The sequence below is a fragment of the Triticum urartu genome, chromosome 3A, assembly GCF_056163025.1.
Source record: "Triticum urartu cultivar PI428250 chromosome 3A, HENAU_Tu73, whole genome shotgun sequence".
NCBI lineage: Eukaryota > Viridiplantae > Streptophyta > Magnoliopsida > Poales > Poaceae > Triticum > Triticum urartu.
In genome coordinates, this window is record NC_141875.1 from 362,297,517 (window position 1) to 362,301,094 (window position 3,578).

Here is a 3,578-nt window from a genome sequence, read left to right on the forward strand (position 1 = left end):
AATGCTGATGCTCCATGGCCCGAGGGCTTCTTTCAAGAGGAGCTCGGCTTGTGGCAACGAGAATGGTTCTATATCACTGCTCCCAGGAGCGCCAAGTGGGCGGCGCCTCCTGCCTTTCGCTCGGGTCCCCCATCACGGCTAGCGTCATGGGTCAACAAAGGATTGGATTGGGGTTTGCCCAAGGACGTGCCCCTGTTACAGGGTCGAATTAAGGATCTCTTGGAAGGAGACCTCAGTTTGGTCAAGGTGACGCAGGTCATGCTGATTCGCCGAATATTGCCCGGCAAACATCGCCCCCTTCGCCTGTGGGAGTTTAATCCCGAGGGACCGCGAGCTCTCCAGAATTTTATGGGCGCAGCGCCCGCGGAGATGTATAGAATGTTCTTCGGATCACAAGGGATGTGTCCGGATTTGACCGAGGATGCAGGCCTAAGCTGCAATCGCCCGGATACTCAAGTAAGCAACCCTGTGCCCGGGCCTTCTATCCGTATAATTATCATAGACTTGCCCCTAAAAGAGACGTCCCTTTAAACAGGAGTGGATAGCGAAGGCGAAGCTGATCAGGTGTCCGGCTCCCCTTCCTGAAACCAGGCCGGATCCTATGCTAGTCAGGATGCTGGAGATAATGCCTTTGGAGGGGGAGGACAAGGAAGCTAAGTCCTCCTCGAAGGAGGCTGCTCCGAAGGGAGGAACCGACAATTCCTCTCCTAAGGTGAAGAAGAGAGCCGCCTGTGACGACCCGGAAACCATGGCCTCGAAACGGGGGGAAAATCCTCGTCAGAGGGTCCGGCGTTGGGGAGTTCCTCGGCCGGACTACGCCCTCAAGGGGATCAGCCCTCCAGCGAGCCGTAAGCGGGGAAAAGATTTTCCTTTTGAGGGATGAGAGAAATCCTTGATTTATATCTGAGAAGATTAACCGAAATTTTACCTTGTAGTTCGGACCTCAGCCCTTCTCAGCAGAGCTCGTCTTCAGGGGATCTTCTTCCGGAGATGATGGAGAGCGGGACGCCTCCCCCTGCCGTACCGCCTAGCGAGGCGGGCGACCCTGAGGTGTCGTCGCGGAGGGTTTCTCCGAATCCGGCAGGGGCAGAAGATAACTATGTGGCCCCCCAAGGCTCTCCGCGTCCGGCCTTCGAAAGAGGCCATAGGACAAGTCTGGCACCGTCTGGTGCTCGGCCGGAGGAGCTAAAGATTCTGCTGGGGCGAGCTTCTATCTCAGAGGAGCACCGTGCATTGATGGGCACGGTGATTGAAAGGATTTCATCCGCAGAAAGCGGATTGCATGAGGCCGTCAGAAGTTTACTGACGGTTTTTGAGGTACATTAGATAATGTACACTTTTGTCAGTTGCGCATAAGTAAGGTGCGCCCTGTGTAGATAGTAGCCCCTGAGACTCTGCGCGTTGTCAAGAAATGACGGCACGCAGAGGATCATAATCCTAGGTCTAAGATGTCGCCTTTGAATGTAGGTGGCGAGGTGTCCGGAATCAAGCTGGACTGATGATGTGGCCGAACTAAAGCGGCAACTGGACATGGCAGATGCCGACATCGCGCTTGTCAACAAGCGGCTTGATGAGGCTCAAGGTATGTAATTCTTCGGGCGGCATCAGGTAAGAGGAGCTTCATGCCAGTGTCTTACAATGTGTGTGCTTGACGCAGATGGTACGGCCGCCGTGGAGAATCTTAGGGAAGAACTTGCCTGAGCTAAGGAGCAAGCCAGAAAAAGCGATGCGGCTGCCAAGAAGGCCCTTGAAGAGCTGAGAGCCGAACGGGCTGCTCACTGCCGAAGCAAAGAAGAGATGGCCGAGATGGCCGAGAAGTTAAAGAGCACTGCAGACCGTTGCAAACTTCTTGAGAAAGAAGACCGGGCGAGACAGACGGACTTAGAGAAGGCCGTTGCCGATGCCAAGGACGCTCGCTCTGCGATGAGAGCTGCGAAAGAGGAGCTGCGTCAGGCCGAACAGATTGCGGCTGGAAAGCCCTTTATGCTACGGAGGAAGGTTTGTGATCCGAAGTTTGCTCCGTTGGACCGGATGTGGAGTGTGGAGGACACCTATCTGGATTTGGCAGCGAGTGCCGCTGATGTGACCGAACACTTTCGATATCAGAAAGATTGCGAAGTGGAAAAGCTTTTCTGGTCGCAGTTTCATAATCCAGAGCGTCCACTGTCAGTGGATGATCATTTGGCTCAATGGGCCGAACTGAATAGGTTGTCGGGACTCACCATGAAGTACATCATGGATCATCTGTGGCCGGGGAGATCGGAGCCGAAGAGTTATTTCAGCTTGGTGCAGCAATTCCTTGACGCGGTGCCGCGTATTAATGCAATGAAGAGGTCAGCATGCATAGAGGGTGCAAGGATGGCTCTTGCCCGTGTCAAGACATACTGGGCAGAGATGGAGACCACCGTTGTTGCATCCCGAGATTCGGAAAAAAGCCGAGTGTCTTCCGAGCACTATTTTCAGGAAGTCCTTGAAGGCGCTCGTGTAATAGAGACGCAGTGCTCGAAAGATGCTATGTTATGATAGCATGTGTAATTGAAAAGCAGTATTTTGATAAATTGTAGTGGCCCTTTTTTTATACTTGTGCCTCCAAGTATTGTTAACACCTTCTAAGCGTCCGTTTTAAGATATATATATATATATATATATATAGAATCTGAAAGATGGTAGTCGTTGGCTTCAGCCCCTACGCACATAGTGCGGGGGTGCTCGCGGAAGACGCATTTTCACACTTAACCCAATGTCTTGGTCCTACAAAGGAGGTGTTAGCGCAGTGGGCCAGGCAACCGGACTATAATGCTTTAACACTTTCACTTAGCCATAGGAGTTTGAAAATGAGACTCTTTAGGTAGCTCTTTCGTGGCAACTGCGCTCGTCCGAATTCGGGGCGCGTATGTGCCTGACCGAGAAGCGGCCCTTTGTTAAAGCGGAGGAATCCGATAGATTCCGATCGGTCATCGAGTGGCTAACCAGTCTCACGCTACATCATGACAGTCAATTTTCGGCTTTCTCTACTGAGGTGCTCGCCCTGGCCGAACCGGGGGCACAATCATAGTAGTTCCCCTGGTGCTACCTTAGCCGATATAGCGGAATGTAAGGTAGCCGAACTCAGGAGCCGGGCAACCCAACATTTGACCAAAGACATGATTCAGAGCTGATGCATATAATGCCAAAACTCGCGACGCCGAACACTCCCTAAGGTGTTCGGTCTTTATGAGTGTGGGCCAAACAACACTCTTTATTAAAAAAGCCCCTAGTGTCTAGGTACGTGCAAAAATTCTGACGTGGCCATATGCCAAGAAGCCAGCCTCCTCCTTGGTTATGTTAGAAAGGAAAAACCAGGGGATGTGTAGCAACAAGAGACAGTAAAAAAGGTTTACGCAGGGTCTTAATCTAAAAAGAATCCTTTAGGACGGGTCCCTACTGCACGTCTGCGCCTGTGTCTCCGTTGTGCCGTATCCTGGACGGGCGCCACACGACGTTCATCTCTAAAAGAGAGGAACTGAGTTGAAAACGGGTCGTGCCGAAAAAGTTTAGAATAAGCAAAGTATAAAGTAAGATATATAATTTTGAGCTTT